General features: G+C 41.6%; 1 pseudogene; it reads right to left on the bottom strand.

The window, feature by feature from the left end:
- Positions 1-993: 993 nt before the first annotated feature.
- Positions 994-11,314, bottom strand: Api5-ps1 (apoptosis inhibitor 5, pseudogene 1; annotated as a pseudogene).
- Positions 11,315-16,655: the final 5,341 nt, after the last annotated feature.

Here is a 16,655-nt window from a genome sequence, read left to right as displayed (position 1 = left end):
ATCACTAATCGTGTCAGGGGTTGGCTCTCTCTCTCACGGAGTAGGTCCCAAGTTGGTCTAGTCATTAGTTGGCCATTCCCTCAATCTCTGCTCAATCTTCATCCCTGCACCTCTTTTTTTTTTGAATAAATGAATTAATATGTAGGTATTTATTTAGTCTTCTCATTCCACAACAAAAACAAGTGAAATCAGATTGATTAAACATAGGCTAGATGCATCAAATATTGTAAGAGGTCAGAAGAAATAAAATACTATTTCCTTTAAAATCACTCCTTATCTTCTTAAGCATACTATAATCCACTAAAAACAGAGTTCATGGGCTGCTGAAAAGATTCAGTAGGTAAAGGTGCTTGCTGCTAAGACTGATGACTTTAGTTTAGTCCTTGGAACTGACATGATAGAAGGAGAACGATGACTTCTGCAAGTTATCATCTCACCTCTTCATGTATCACACATGCAGATACTCATACATATTCACACACACATATAAACAATTAATATATGTATAAACACAGAAAACAATAAATGCATACACATACAAAAATATAATGTATGCAAAAATATAATGCAAGTTTTTTTAAAAAGATAACAAATTACATTTCAATTACTACTTTTAACCAATAGGATTTATAAAAGTGTGCTATGTATTTTATATTATAAATTACTTTTTAAAATTACCTGTTTATGGCTACAGCATACAATAACATGGCAGAAATGCTGTGGTGAAAGTTAACCTTTTGTTTCTTTTTTTTTTTTTTATTAACTTGAGTATTTCTTATTTACATTTCGAGTGTTATTCCTTTTTCCGGTTTCTGGGCAAACATCCCCCTAATCCCTCCCCTCCCCTTCGTTATGGGTGTTCCCCTCCCCATCCTCCCCCCATTGCCGCCCTCCCCCCAACAATCTCATTCACTAGGGGTTCAGTCTTAGCAGGACCAAGGGCTTCCCCTTCCACTGGTGCTCTTACTAGGATATTCATTGCTACCTATGAGGTCAGAGTCCAGGGTCAGTCCATGTATAGTCTTTAGGTAGTGGCTTAGTCCCTGGAAGCTCTGGTTGCTTGGCATTGTTGTACATATGGGGTCTCGAGCCCCTTCAAGCTCTTCCAGTTCTTTCTCTGATTCCTTCAATGGGGGACCTATTCTCAGTTCAGTAGTTTGCTGCTGGCATTCGCCTCTGTATTTGCTGTATTCTGGCTGTGTCTCTCAGGAGAGATCTACATCCGGCTCCTGTCGGTCTGCACTTCTTTGCTTCATCCATCTTGTCTAATTGGGTGGCTGTATATGTATGGGCCACATGTGGGGCAGGCTCTGAATGCATCCCTGCACCTCTTGAAGCTGGGACAAATTGTGGGCTGAAGGTTTTGTGGGATACCTCCACTGGAAGTCCTGTTTATAGGAGATTGGCCAGGGTGTTTTATCATGGAAATAGAAACTAAGACATAAATAATTTGATTTCTTCACTTTTTCTTTTCCCACACTAATTTCCCTTAAAACACCTCAACAAAACCTACATACCACACACACACATACACACACACACACACACATACACACACACACACACGCTCATGCGTGCGTGCGAGAGACAGAGAGAGAGAGAGAGACAGACAGACAGACAGACATTGGGGGGGTGCAGAGACATCAAGGCAAAGGAAACCAAAACAAGAACTCTGAAAACTGGGTTCATTTATTTAGAAGTGGTAAATTGAAATATATATATATATATTCATTCTAAATCCATGAAATTAGAACACTTATGAATGAATGCATAAATGAGCATGGTATTTCAAATTTAGAATATATTTTGATACTTAAAAATACATATTTGGGACAGTTAATGGAAGTAGAATTATAAAACCTTGCAACTGCAAAGGAACTCTGGGGTCATTAAATTAAGACCCTTCCTCTGGTTCTCTGCATGAAACAGACCTAGAAAAGAGAAATGACTATCTGATCTTGGCATCAAAATTGAGACCATGTTAGCTTACTCTGTCAAGTTTATTCATTACCCCATAGAAAGTTTCAGAAGAGAATAGATGATGTATGGTCAGACACTTGACTTGCCAAGCAATGTTCATATTCATCATCAATTACAAGCAAATAATCTGAACTCCAGATTGGAATTTCTGCTTGTAATCAGTATTAAGAATTGCTGTGCTGGGCAAGGGGCACCATTCACTGGAGAAAAAGAGGCACTGCCTGGGGACTTGCCTTCCTTTTCATACTTTATAAATGGCTTCTTAAATTCCCAACAACACTACCATGTTTAGCCAAAGAGGTTTCATTGCTGTGATTAAGTCCCACAAGAACAATGGAGAACCTGGGCTACTAATTAAGTACTAATTAAGTATGTCAAACATACACAGCAGAAGGCATAAAATATTGAAGTATTTGTTGAAAAATAAAGTAGTGCAAATGGCATTCCAATTAAATTATAAGCTCTTTGTTGATATGAACATCTATGCCTTATGGACTTGGCTCTGATTTGAGCAAAGCTCACTAATTGTAAGGCAGCGGAGCTGGGCACCATGTGTTACCTCTCAGAAGCTCTGTTGTAAGCCTTCTCTTGACAGAGAAATGAGTATCCATTTTAATCAAATATGAATACATCAAGTTCTATGGTCAAGAGGTCGTAATGTAAATTGAATCCTTCAATAAAAACCAAGAGAGAACATGCCATTTTCCTACCCTTCTCTATTCAACTGACCCTCAAATGAAAAAATTGTTTTCAAAATAACTGTGATTTGTAAAGGTATTGATGGGGTACTGACATAAAATTATGCTTGACTCAAGGATGAGCTTTTATTGCTGTCATGTGGTTCCTTTGTCAGAAAGTTACCTTCCTGTTGCAGAATAACTGCCCCCCCTCTCCAGAATAATCCAATGCTTGCTTCTAGTTATAGGAGAAACCCAAAACCAAAATGTCATCTGTTCTCTTGAACTGCAGACTCAGTTTTATACTATATACAGATGTATAAGGATAATGCATGCCTGTAATCCCAGCATGAAGAGTTGGGGGCAGAAAGATCTGGGTGGTGTTCAAGGTCACCCTCAGGTACTCAGTTCAAAGGCAGAGGTTCTGTGTCAAAAGAGCAACAACAATAACAATAGCAGCAGACCATAAATCTTACGAACATCTGCAAGGCAGGTCAAGAAGTTATACAAGGAGCAAATAATCTGCCAGTCACATCACGTAGTTGTCAGAGGCCAGACCCATTCACTATTGATGGACTCAAGCTTCTTGTATTCCTTCTAAGACAAAGTATTTCTAGATTTTTGGAATAGTACAACAAATAGAGTTGCAATTGTATGATAAATATGGATGGGAAGCTGGGGGCTTAAAAGCAGACTTAAAGCAATGAGCTGTGCTTACCAGTCTTGAGTGCAGAGTTGTAAGGAAGGTAATTATCCTTGTGTCTATTCATTTAGCATCTGCTCGTCAATCCCCACCATGGCAAGGCACCATTGAAAGCATTTGGAATGTAAATAAAATATCCCTGCATCCCTGAGCTATTGGCGTTTACAGTCTTGCACAGGGAAGCAGACAAGGATAACAAAATAAATCAATGGTTTGTCAGCTAAGAATGTGTGAATCACTTTGGGAAAAAGTAAATTAAGTAAGGGGAACATAAGAGTGGAACTTCATGTAGCTGGGTAAGGGGATCGAGTTGAGTTTTACGAAGCCCATGATTGTTGAGTCCAACTTCGAATAAAAATGAGACTGTCCATTCGGGTATCTGGGGGATGGATGTTTCATTGGGAGGAAAGAGCCAAGCAATTATCTTTGCTCTTTTTTCTTTGTCTAAAACAGTCTCCTCCTGATATAGCTGTCTCCTGAGAGGCTCTGCCGGAGCATGACAAATACAGAGGCGAATGCTCGCAGCCAACCATTAAACTGAGAACAGAGTCCCCAATGGAGGAGTCAGGGGAAGGACTGAAGGAGCTGAAGTGGTTTGCAACCCCATAGGAAGATCACCAATATCAACCAACCAGACCTCCCTGCCCCCAGGGCTCCCAGGGACTAAACCACCATCCCAAGAGAACACAGGGATGGACCTATGGCTCCATCTGCATATGTAGCAGAGAATGGCCTTGTCTGACATCAATGGGAGGAGAGGTCCTTAGTCCTGTCAAGGTTAGATGCCCCAGTGTAGGGGAATGCCAGGGCAGGGAGGTGGGAGGGAATGGGTGGGTGTATGGGGGAGCACCCTCATAGAAGCAGGGGGAGTAGTGGGTTTCTGGAGGGGAAAGGAGAAAAGGGGATAACATTTGAAATGTAAATAAAAAATCCAATAAAAAAACAAAACAAAACAAAACAAAAAAACCAGTGTCTCCTCCAGTCCAGACTAGCAATCAAGCCCACTCTGTGACCTCTGCCGCCCAGTCCTAGGATTACAGGCTTATGTCTTCACTTTGTAAAAACACTAAAAAAAGCCTTGAATTTTGCAGTGAACCTGCTATACTATTGTTTAGTTCTAACAGAGAGAAGATGTGATTTGACCTTCACACGTAGAGGATCCTGTGTGTAAAATAGATTCTAGAGCAGTGGTTCTCAACCTTCCTAATGCCGAGACCCTTCAATACAGTTCTTCATGTTGTGGTGACCCCCAACCATGAAATTATTTTCATTGATACTTTTTTTTTTCAGAGCTGGGGACCGAACCCAGGGTCTTTCGCTCGCTAGGCAAGCTCTCTACCACTGAGCTAAATCCCCAATCCCTCATTGTTACTTTATAACTGCAATTTTGCTACTGTTGTTTTTTTAATCTTTATATTTAAGGTCTAACATGGTTTGCCAAAGAGAAGCAATCAATAAATACTGACATCTAAGAATCAAGAATCCTAAGTTATAACACATTAAGACACAAAACAAAATTACAGAAGGAAGTTTATTTCAAAAGCATAGGGGAACATTTACATTTAAACAAGGGGATACACAGGTGTCCTTGTGAAAGAAAAAGACTTATGGCATGAAGATTTTCTTTCAAATTTCTGACTAGGCAAGGGAAAGGAAGCAGAAGGATGAGGTCCAGTTACTTCTGCTTAGTTACAAATACCCTCAGACAAGAGAGGAAACATGATTGCGTTCAAACTTACATTGCTATAGTCCAGGTCATTTTTGTTCTTGAAATGGCTTTAGGCCATGGCTGACCTATCTCTGAGGTCCATAACGAGATGGTCAGAGTATTCAACTGGCGATCCCATGTGACTGTGTTCAGATTCCAAGGGAGCCTAGGTTCAGCTCAGTCCCGTGGAATGCTCAGAGTTTATTAACAGCACTCCTTAGTCAAGCTGACCAACTTCCTGTGTTCACTTGCATCATTCTAGACTTTCAGAAATATTTTCACTATAAATACGTGCAGTGATTCTCAGAAAGGAGATTGGTTTTTCCCCCAGGGTAGAAGTGATGTTAGTGAAGACACCTGTTTAGGAATCAAAACCTCAAAAAACAAAACAAAACAAAACAAAACAAAACAAAACACAAAAACCCAACAAAACAACAAACCACTAGAAATGTCATCTGAATTTCTGATTTTAATAGTAAACTTGGAGAAGGAAGATTAACTGTGAAACAAAAACGTATGAAACATTTAAATGAATAACAGAGCCCGGGCTACTAAAAATGCCCAACACAAGATACTCAGCAAACCTCCCTCATCTGTTGTCTTAATCCAAAGACTATTGGCTAACATGTATTAATCTGATTAACAACCTGAGAAGTTAAATTTTGAAACTGGCTAAAGCCAGCTGAGTGAGCAACTTTAGGTAGGTACTACGTCATCGTCACTTTCCTGGGTAGTCCTGGTTATTAAGTCTCCAAATCCTAGCCTATCCTGTGGGAACCTGTATTTACACCAGATCCAGCTATATTTCACCAACAGACTTGTCTCTGCAAAAACAGCTTTTGTTTTTAGTTTTAAACAATAATAACCATGTGAGTTCAACTGACTGAAACTCCTCCCTGCTGGAGTAAAAACCTAGATACCAAGTCAGTAATGGATTCAGCCTCAAAGGGATAATCACTATGTCAGATGACCCATTCTGAGAATTTAAAGTATTGATTTGTTGTACACTCAGGTTCTATAGCATGCATATACACACACAACATATGCTTATGTCCGTATGTATATTATGCACATGTACTCCTATTCAAATAATAAGACTCTGTATTCAAAGCTGTATCCCAAATTATGGAGAAGAGTGAACGGAGCAATGCAAAGCAGCTTCGTTCTAAAAGGCCCTTGACACTTGTACATTGTGAGAAGCTGGTGTTTAATTTCTATGACCCTTGGCAGGAATGTTACAAAACTGCCTAGCAACTTCATATAGAAAACAATGAAAGCAAAAGGTTAAGACTGATTATTACTCTTCTCCATGTACTGGGCAAAAAACTGTAACAGAATGGGGAGGAAAATAAGTAACATTTCAAAAAGTGATGATCTTTACCAGATCACAAGCTAGACTGAGTTTCCCACTGGAGTCAGTTCTCTATAACAAATCATCAAGATGTGCAAAAGCAAGATTCACAAGATGAAGTTCGGATAATGAGGATATTGTGAAAACAGGTCCAGGCTGCAGACAAAGCATCCAAAAATATTGTTCTGGTTTTACCTCAGACACAGCCATGGTCTTTCACAAAAGTAGATCATACTATAAAGGTAGAAAGAACATTGCATTTTCAACTGAAGGCAGCAGTCCTTTTAGGGATATTCCCAGCAATCCAATGAGTAGTAGTAGATTTAAGTGTAACAATCTCATGACAATGCTGGAAGTTTTCAGCCCAGCTTGATGAAAACTATACAGTAAGCTCTCCACGCAAGTGAACTGCAGCTTGGCCTCTGCATTCCCAGCTTCTCTCCATCTCCTGCTTCTTCTGGAGGGAGAGGCATATACTCCAGTAACGTAACGAACTGTTTCCTTAAATTTGTTTCTAGCTTTTCCAGGTCATCACAAAATGAGCTCCTCTCTGCCAACAACTTTAATACTTCCAACTGTATATCGAGACCCTCCACTGGGGTCGTTGGGGTACTGAGATTAGGGAGAACCTGCTCGAGAAGTGTGTCACAAATTTTGTGGGATAGACATTTTTTAGAGACGAGGGGCACAGCCTGCCGGGTGCACTGCAGTACCCTGTCCACGCAGTCAGGGTGTGAGGTGCTGACGGTCTGCTCCAGGTCACCCTGTTCTGCCTCCAGCTCGACCACTCACTGACTGCAAGCTTTTTAACCCAGACAGTGTCTTCACGAACAAAACAAAGTCTTCACCAGTTACGTGTTCTAGGTCCTTCCTGGATTCAATGGGGGGGGGGTACTCCTCTATTTCCTCTGGGAGTGTCTTGAGTTTGGTGGACAGGAATTTAATTGCTCGTTCTCTAACAATGTCTTCTCCTTGAAGAATCTGGCTAAACAAACCACCTAATGTTCCTTTTACAGTCATCTTAAATATACTTAACAGAGCACTGTTCACCAAATTAAATTCTACAGAGTCATGTCTCTGCAGAAGCTGGGTCAGTACATCTGCTACTCTCGGAAGGTTTTCTCCTGTGGCAAACTGAGGCAGCTCTTTAATTGTTTGGTGTCGTATCTGGGCTGACACATCTTTATCCTCACAGAGGTCTAACTGGGTATTGATAGCAGAATGAGCCAGCTCTGGAAAATTCTTAAAGAATTTTAGTATAAACTGAGCTGGTAATCGCTTTGCCTCAGTGCTGCCTTTCACACCATTCGGTATCACTTGGTGGGCACCTTTATGCTGGCCCACTTGCTCCATGGCATCGGAGAGATGAGCTAGTTCTAGGCCGCTCCCACAACCCTACACATCTTCAGTGTCAGTGTCAGTACCAGCTCCATGGGACTTATCCAAGCTGTCGACCACACTGTTACGCCCTTGGCTACTGTTATGAATTGTAATGTAAATATCTGATATGCAGGATACCTGATATATGACCCCCAAAGTGGGCATGACACATAGGTTGAGAACTGCTGTGGTAGAGCGTAGAAAGAGTGTCAGACATAGGAGCTGTGAGGCTAGTAAGGTGATTCAGGAGAGCCATCTCAGTTGGGACAGTATTGGAGCCATGCGGGGGCGGGAGTCAACTGTGCAGAATGGCTACCGGAAGTGGGGCCAGGAGGATATGGGCGTGGGAAGAAAGGAGCATCTATAACACTGCCCCTGTTTGTCTGAGCACCTGGAGAGATGGAGTTATAAATAAAGATTATCTCAACAGTGAACAGCTATGGATACTGTAGTTTGATGTCAAATGTATATGTAAAGAATTTAGTTGAAAATGTTAAGCCTGATATTCTGATAAAGTTTCTAAGAGAAGATGTTTAGTTAGAGTTTGAATAAATCTATATGAATTCAGAAAAGAAGACTGGGCTGAATATAAAACGCCAGTAGTCGCCATTGTCTACATAATTTTTCAGACCGTGCGTGAGAGAAGAGGAGAAAGTCAATAGGGTGGAGGGAGAAAGATGAGCGACAGTGCTGGATCTCGGGAGTGAAACAAACAAAAAACCCTGAGCGTTTAGGAAGGGGACTCGGAGCTGGCCAGTGAGTGTAGAGATGGGTGAGCAGGGAGGCAGAACAGGAAGTGTGCACGCGGGGCCTCAATGCTTTCTATACTCAGTGCAATCACATTATACTGAGCACACGACATTGACTATTGGTTGGTTCCAATTTCTGAGAAACTGAGGCGTGGAAAAGCTGGAGGGAGGGGTCTAGGGAAGAGAGGAGTGAATGCAGAGAACTAATTCATCCAGCAGCTTTGCCTAAACTGAGAGATAATGGAGAGAGAGGCTGAGGGTGTAGCTCGGCCGGAGCAAGGCCAAACACAGCGTGAGCACAGCCCTGTGCTCCATCCTTAGCAACAGCATAAACCGTGGTGTGTACTCATGCTCTCTGAACTGGGGGGCAGGAGGGTGGAGGCAGGAGATTAGGAGTTGAAGGTTACCCTCAGTTACATGGCTGAGCTTGAGGCCAGCCTGGGCTACATACACATGCAACCCTGTGCCCGCCACTACTAAAACAAAGCCAAGCAAAGGAAGACAATAAATAAATAAATAAATAAATAAATAAATAAATAAATGAATGAATGAATAAATAAATAAATAAATAAAAACAAAAGAAATTGAGCTAAAATAAACATTCTCCAAGGCATGAAAATAAACAAGTTTGGATTTGGGAAAGGAACATTGTATGTTCAGGAGAATTATTCAATCCAGGGAATATGTTTTTTAAAAAACATTTTTAAATTTTTTTATATGTATAAGTGTTCACCTCCATGTTTATGTGTACCATGTGTATGCAGTGGCCTCGGAGGCCAGAAGATGGCATTAGATCCCCTGGAACTGGAGTTGCAGACACTTACGAGCCACCATATGGATGCCGGGAACAGAACTCCAGTCTTCTGCAAATGCTCTTAACCACCTTTCCAGCCGTGTGTATAGTCGTCTCGTAAGACTAAGTCTGTGACAAAGCCTCTCCATCACATAGAGGGAGATTCAAGATAAATATTAGAAACGGCCTCCTGGCCATCTGGCAGTGAGACCAGGATATAACATCACAGGAAATTACCTGAAGTTATCCACCAACATTCGAGAGATAAGATCATAACACAACAGATGGCTTCGAATGCTTCCAGTGCCGAATGAGCTTCCGGAAGCACAACGGTCCGATGCACTCACTCTTTTGGTTGCAGACTTTCTTCAGAGTGGGTTGGCTGAGAGTCTGGACCCCAGGCTGGCTGGTGTGTCAGCTGTCTCTGTTATAGTGGTTACGAGCCATGTGGCCTACACCAGGCTACCTCAACTTTCTCTTTCCAAGTTTACACATTTGCAGAAAGATAATAAAGTAAGACTTTCCCCTGTCAGCTCTGAGAGCTAAATAGAATGACACAGCTTAACAGTGAGTGCTAGACCTTTGTGAACAGTGACGACTCTTGTCTTATATATGTTCATTTAATTCAGGTAAGCCGAGAGCACCGAGGGAGGGCTGCTTATTTACTTAGTACTTCAAACATTTTTATTACATGTAGTTATTTTCTGTGTGTGTATTATGTGTATATATGTGTATATATGTGTATATATGTGTATATATGTGTGCATGCCCTGATGGGCATATGAAGGTCAGACTTTTAAGAATTGGGCAGTAAGGGTGGGTGGATGGGGAGGGGAACATTCTTATACAAGGGGAGCGGGAGGGGTTAGAGTACTGGTAGACAGGAAACGGGGAAAGGGAATAACATTTGAAATGTAAATAAGAAATACTCAATTTTTTAAAAAAATGGGGGAAAAAAAAAGAATTGGCTCTCTGCACTGTGTGGGTCCCAGGGATCAAAGTCAGGTCATCAGGCTTGGCTACCAGGGCCTTTACTCATTCAGTCATCTCAGAGGCCCAAGAACTGTTTATTTTATATTAGAATTATCAGGAATTGCAGGGTGCTTATCACACAAGCTGTATTTAAAGGGACCCACAGAAAGCTTCTGCCTTGGCCAGATGAAGCTGGATTGAGACTCTACTGTAAGGGCTTTGAAATTACACCATGGTGACCTTCCAACCAGGGAGCTGGACTTGTCTGGACTGTGAATTGGTGGCTGGAGACAGTCCTGCTTTGGAGTTCACACTTTCTCTTTCTACACAGAGCTGTCCTTGAGTTCAAACTCAGACCAGAAAGCTGTAAAACCTGAGGGAGGCCTCACGGCTACCATCACGGCAGGAAGCTGACTCCGTCCCTCACTTCAGTGAGGCCCTCCCTTCTAACTTTCTTTTCTCTAGTCTCTTGGTCACCTCTGTCAATCGTCCTCAGACTCTCACTTTCCACACGGCTTCTTACCTTTGTCACTCCTGGCTTTACCTCAGGGCCAGCTTGAGCCAAGTTTGGAAACCATCCTTTATTTTGATGGGCAGACGGCACAGCGTTCGCAGATCCTTAAGTGAAGAGCACTTCTCCAGCTTCCTTTGTTTTTTAACATACAAAAACAAAGACAAAGAACCCCCATGACACCAGGAACACTTGCGAAATGTCTTATTTCGAAATTCCCCCACAATTACTGGAACACACCATCCTGTCACACATGCTGGAAATGATAAGTAGTGACAGTTTTTAGTTATTCAGAAAATAAGCCACCAAACCTGGTGTGGTGCCATATGCCTATGGTTCCAGCACTCGGGAAGTGGAGGCAAGGAGAACAGAAGTTCATGATTATGGATTAGAGGGAGCTCCGATTCCAGCTCCCTCCCCAAAGGGGAACATTAAAAAGTTACACATTTGTTAAGGCTCAGGCTGATTGATTAAAATGTCAATAATCACAGAGGGGTGGAACATTTGGGGCCCAGGGTTATTTATCTTGCCTTACTTATCTTTAGCTTACAAAATAGATATTTATTAACTACCTTTGTGTTTGACCTAATGTCCTTGTGAATTAAAGCTGAAAATCCCCCTTTCTGGAATGCATAAACAGAGCCCATCACTTCCAGCAATACAAAGGCAAGAATGTTGTTGTGTAACATCTGAGGCTGTAACAGAAAACTTTCTGCTCTGCCTTCTCCCAGCTACCCAGTCTTACTAGCACTGTACTTTAACTCTACTAATGCCTTGACTTATAACTGTCTTTGTTCTCTTACTATGAAAACCTTTGAAATTGTTTATTGCATTGGAACATGGCATTTGGAGCAACCTGAACCTATCTACATCCCTGGGCCATGGCCACTTGTATCTGTCTCCAGGATAAATGTCTCACTGGACATGGAAGCTGTGTTTTTGCATCAGCAAAGGTCTGCCAGGCTGTTGTTGACCCTGTTCATTAAACTCATTAAAGAAAGGAAAAAGAAAAGTGGTCAGAAAGTCAGGGGAATCATACTGAAAAAAAATCTGTAAATGGGTCTCAGAACTCACCAAATTGTCAGTTCTTGTGAGGTGATCACATGCTTTCTAGATTCATCGTTAGCAAGTTTTACTTCCATTCATTTTTATTGTATTTACTGATTAAATAGATGAGTATTTGCAAGCACATGAAAATGAAGCCTCACACTGAGACCCAGATACCATCATCCCAAGGTCTGAACTAAATGATTTACTTCAACAAGAGAGTGGTCCATCGAGAGGCTGAGTTCTTACCTAGAGACTCAATCATCTTACCTGAGACTGTGTGCATCTTACAAAGTGCAAGCTTCCACCTGACCATGGGGTGTGAGCACCAGAGTCAACCCTAGGAGACATCTAGTTCCTTCCATATAAAGACAGACAAGAGGCTGGACATTTCCCTCATGGACAGTGGGCCCCATCCCGAACCTGAAGCTCAGCTCTCAGCTTCTACAGAGAGTGAGTCCTCTGCTCTGCCCATTACAGTGCCACCAGGACTAACCCATGGAGAAGAGATGTTGCTTCCTTCCACATACCTCTTGGATATGTTCTTATAATCTTACAAACCATCTCCTCATTCCGACTTGAGTGGCAGTTGGCTATTGCTGTCCATGGCCCTGCCTATTATGATCTGTTGCACACTCTACACACACACCTGACTCATCACTCCACACACACCCATTCTTACACTTGTACATGCCACACACCCTACACACTCACTCATACCCCACATTCACCCATACACTCACTCGTATCACACACCTACAGGTCCACACTCACTGATACCACACAACCCCTTGATACCCCACACGTGCACCCCCCCACACTCACATGCCTACACACCACCATTCCACACTCAACCCACCCATCAACCCACCCACACACCACACACTCAGTATACCCTCCTAGAAGGAAGAGGACACATCCTTTCCAGCTGTCACAGAAGCTTCCCCACTATATTTACTCATCAAAGGAGGAAGAAACCAATTTGGGAGAGTAAATAAATGGAAAGTGCTATGTAAATGCTTCTTGACCATTTCTACATAGGGAAGAGTTCTATTTAAAAATGAAAGAAAATTAAAGTGAAAGAAGGGAAGAAGCCCAGAGGAATTAGGATACATTGTTTACTTGTATTGTAAGCTACAATTAAGTGGCACCATTTCTAAAGCCTTTAATTGAGGTGTGAGTGAAGAATGCTTGTATGTCTCCGTTTCATAAAGGATTTACCTCAAGAAGGGCACAGAACAAAGGAAGACAGGGGAACACAGTTAGCGAGTCTGTTCTGTGGTTTTACTGCCACAGCTGAGGTGCCTCCATAAACAGGGCGTGCAAGCGGGATACCTGGCCAGACACAAGCTCCAACTTGCTGAACTCTGTGAGAAATAAAATGTGGTTGAGATCTGGAGGAGTGTTACAGAGACCTAGCTTCTTTTTTACTATAACATTTTTATTGATTCTTTAGAATTTTATTCGTATTTTGATCATGTTCTTCCCTGACTCCCCCCATATCCACGTTACCCCTCCCAATATGTCTTCTTTCTCTCTTTTTTTTTTATTAACTTGAGTATTTCTTATATACATTTTGAGTGTTATTCCCTTTCCCGGTTTCCGGGCAAACACCCCCCTCCCCCTCCCCTTCCTTATGGGTGTTCCCCTCCCCACCCTCTCCCCATTGCCGGCCTCCCCCCAACAGTCTAGTTCACTGGGGGTTCAGTCTTAGCAGGACCCAGGGCTTCCCCTTCCACTGGTGCTCTTACTAGGATATTCATTGCTACCTATGAGGTCAGAGTCCAGGGTCAGTCCATGTATAGTCTTTAGGTAGTGGCTTAGTCCCTGGAAGCTCTGGTTGCTTGGTATTGTTGTACTTTTGGGGTCTCGAGCCCCTTCAAGCTCTTCCAGTTCTTTCTCTGATTCCTTCAGCGGGGATCCTATTCTCAGTTCAGTGGTTTGCTGCTGGCATTTGCCTCTGTATTTGCTGTATTCTGGCTGTGTCTCTCAGGAGCGATCTACATCCGGCTCCTGTCTGCCTGCACTTCTTTGCTTCATCCATCTTGTCTAATTGGGTGGCTGTATATGTATGGGCCACATGTGGGGCAGGCTCTGAATGGGTGTTCCTTCTATCTCTGTTTTAATCTTTGCCTCTCTATTCCCTGCCAAGGCTATTCTTGTTCCCCTTTTAAAGAAGGAGTGAAGCATTCACATTTTGATCATCCGTCTTGAGTTTCATTTGTTCTAGGCATCTAGGGTAATTCAAGCATTTGGGCTAATAGCCACTTATCAATGAGTGCATATCATGTGTGTCTTTCTGTGATTGGGTTAGCTCACTCAGGATGATATTTTCCAGTTCCAACCATTTGCCTACGAATTTCATAAAGTCATTGTTTTTGATACCTGAGTAATATTCCATTGTGTGGATGTACCACATTTTCTGTATCCATTCCTCTGTTGAAGGGCATCTGGGTTCTTTCCAGCTTCTGGCTATTATAAATAAGGCTGCAATGAACATAGTGGAGCATGTGTCTTTTTTACATGTTGGGGCATCTTTTGGGTATATGACCAAGAGAGGTATAGCTGGATCCTCAGGCAGTTCAATGTCCAATTTTCTGAGGAACCTCCAGACTGATTTCCAGAATGGTTGTACCAGTCTGCAATCCCACCAACAATGGAGGAGTGTTCCTCTTTCTCCACATCCTCGCCAGCATCTGCTGTCACCTGAGTTTTTGATCTTAGCCATTCTCACTGGTGTGAGGTGAAATCTCAGGGTTGTTTTGATTTGCATTTCCCTTATGACTAAAGATGTTGAACATTTCTTTAGGTGTTTCTCAGCCATTCGGCATTCCTCAGCTGTGAATTGTTTGTTTAGCTCTGAACCCCATTTTTTAATAGGGTTATTTGTCTCCCTGCGGTCTAACTTCTTGAGTTCTTTGTATATTTTGGATATAAGGCCTCTATCTGTTGTAGGACTGGTAAAGATCTTTTCCCAATCTGTTGGTTGCCGTTTTGTCCTAACCACAGTGTCCTTTGCCTTACAGAAGCTTTGCAGTTTTATGAGATCCCATTTGTCGATTCTTGATCTTAGAGCATAAGCCATTGGTGTTTTGTTCAGGAAATTTTTTCCAGTGCCCATGTGTTCCAGATGCTTCCCTAGTTTTTCTTCTATTAGTTTGAGTGTATCTGGTTTGATGTGGAGGTCCTTGATCCACTTGGACTTAAGCTTTGTACAGGTGATAAGCATGGATCGATCTGCATTCTTCTACATGTTGACCTCCAATTGAACCAGCACCATTTGCTGAAAATGCTATCTTTTTTCCATTGGATGGTTTTGGCTCCTTTGTCAAAAATCAAGTGACCATAGATGCGTGGATTCATTTCTGGGTCTTCAATTCTATTCCATTGGTCTATCTGTCTGTCTCTGTACCAATACCATGCAGTTTTTAATCACTATTGCTCTGTAATACTGCTTGAGTTCAGGGATAGTGATTCCCCCTGAAGTCCTTTTATTGTTGAGGATAGTTTTAGCTATCCTGGGTTTTTTGTTATTCCAGATGAATTTGCAAATTGTTCTGTCTAACTCTTTGAAGAATTGGATTGGTATTTTGATGGGGATTGCATTGAATCTGTAGATTGCTTTTGGTAAAATGGCCATTTTTACTATATTAATCCTGCCAATCCATGATCATGGGAGATCTTTCCATCTTCTGAGGTCTTCTTCAATTTCTTTCTTCAGTGTCTTGAAGTTCTTATTGTACAAATCTTTTACTTGCTTGGTTAAAGTCACACCGAGGTAATTTATATTATTTGGGTCTATTATGAAGGGTGTCGTTTCCCTAGTTTCTTTCTCGGCTTGTTTCTCTTTTGTGTAGAGGAAGGCTACTGATTTATTTGAGTTAATTTTATACCCAGTCACTTTGCTGAAGTTGTTTATCAGCTTTAGTAGTTCTCTGGTGGAACTTTTGGGATCACTTAAATATACTATCATATCATCTGCAAATAGTGATATTTTGACTTCTTCTTTTCCGATCTGTATCCCCTTGATTTCCTTTTGTTGTCTGATTGCTCTGGCTAGAACTTCAAGAACTATATTGAATAAGTAGGGAGAGAGTGGGCAGCCTTGTCTAGTCCCTGATTTTAGTGGGATTGCTTCAAGTTTCTCTCCATTTAGTTTAATGTTAGCAACTGGTTTGCTGTATACGGCTTTTACTATGTTTAGGTATGGGCCTTGAATTCTTATTCTTTCTAGGACTTTTATCATGAAGGGGTGTTGAATTTTGTCAAATGCTTTCTCAGCATCTAATGAAATGATCATGTGGTTTTGTTCTTTCAGTTTGTTTATATAATGGATCACGTTGATGGTTTTCCGTATATTAAACCATCCCTGCATGCCTGGGATGAAGCCTACTTGATCATGGTGGATGATTGTTTTGATGTGCTCTTGGATTCGGTTTGCCAGAATTTTATTGAGTATTTTTGCGTCGATATTCATAAAGGAAATTGGTCTGAAGTTCTCTTTCTTTGTTGTGTCTTTGTTTGGTTTAGGTATAAGAGTAATTGTGGCTTCATAGAAGGAATTCGGGAGTGATCCATCTGTTTCAATTTTGTGGAATAGTTTGGATAATATTGGTATGAGGTCTTCTATGAAGGTTTGATAGAATTCTGCACTAAACCCATCTGGACCTGGGCTCTTTTTGGTTGGGAGACCTTTAATGACTGCTTCTATTTCCTTAGAAGTTATGGGGTTGTTTAACTGGTTTATCTGTTCCTGATTTAACTTTGGTACCTGGTATCTGTCT

This window comes from Rattus norvegicus, chromosome 18 (genome assembly GCF_036323735.1).
Source record: "Rattus norvegicus strain BN/NHsdMcwi chromosome 18, GRCr8, whole genome shotgun sequence".
Taxonomy (NCBI): Eukaryota; Metazoa; Chordata; class Mammalia; order Rodentia; family Muridae; genus Rattus; species Rattus norvegicus.
Note: the sequence above shows the minus strand (reverse complement) of the source record. Positions and strands in the feature narration are given on the sequence as shown.